The sequence below is a fragment of the Pteropus alecto genome, unplaced genomic scaffold (genome assembly GCF_000325575.1).
Source record: "Pteropus alecto unplaced genomic scaffold, ASM32557v1 scaffold157, whole genome shotgun sequence".
In the NCBI taxonomy this organism is placed as follows: Eukaryota; Metazoa; Chordata; class Mammalia; order Chiroptera; family Pteropodidae; genus Pteropus; species Pteropus alecto.
Genome location: NW_006440626.1, coordinates 3955947 through 3956691, shown reverse-complemented (window position 1 = coordinate 3956691; position 745 = coordinate 3955947). Strand labels below are relative to the sequence as shown.

At 42.3% G+C, this 745-nt stretch overlaps 1 protein-coding gene and 1 pseudogene across 1 annotated transcript in view; one reads left to right on the top strand and one right to left on the bottom strand.

Annotated features, from left to right (window-relative positions):
• The window catches only part of MKL1 (megakaryoblastic leukemia (translocation) 1), a 92412-nt gene that overhangs the window by 32109 nt on the left and 59558 nt on the right, over nucleotides 1–745 (bottom strand). The window lies entirely within an intron of this gene.
• Nucleotides 533–651, top strand: LOC112484287 (annotated as a pseudogene).

Genomic DNA, 745 nt, shown 5'->3' with positions numbered 1-745 from the left:
GAGCTTCTAGCAATTTCCAAGTGGACTAGAGAAAATGGGAAATGACCAAGGCCCAGGCTCTCACCCTGGCTCCCACCCAAATTCACAATTTACAAAGTATCCTTTGAGACATGACTTGGACACTATAACACTTCACTTAAAACCAAAACAAACAACATTTCCTTGGGGGGTGGTGCGGGGGACTTAGCTTCAAACCAGACCCTCTCATCTGCTCTAGAATCACCACCTGTGTCCCCACTGGTGAACATTTTTACCTCTTGGCAAGTTGCCCAGAAACAAAAAACATTATTTCCAAACCTAGCCACTTGTTTGTTTTAAGAGAGGTTAAAAAAGAAACATCCACTACCAAGGAGAGGGCAAGCTAATAAAATGACAGTCCTGTTAATACAGGACCAAAAAGGGAACAATCTTAACAGAGTACCGTGTTGGTTAGTGGTTCTTTTGACTCTTGACAATTTTTAGCAGCTGTTTTTTAATCCACAGGCAGAGAAGAAAGTGAAATTAAGAAGGATTTTATTTACTGAAAAATAGTGTCTACGGTGATGCCACCCCAAACAAGCCCGATCCCGTCTGATCTTAGAAGCTAAGCAGGTTTGGGCCTGGTTAGTACTTGGATGGGAGACCACCTAGGAAGACCAGGTGCTGTAGGCGTGAAAAATAAAAAATAAGAAATTGCAAGCTGACAAGGTCCTTGCAATCTGTGAGGTCAACAACCAAGGGTTGCCTCGCCTAAAAAAAAAAAAAA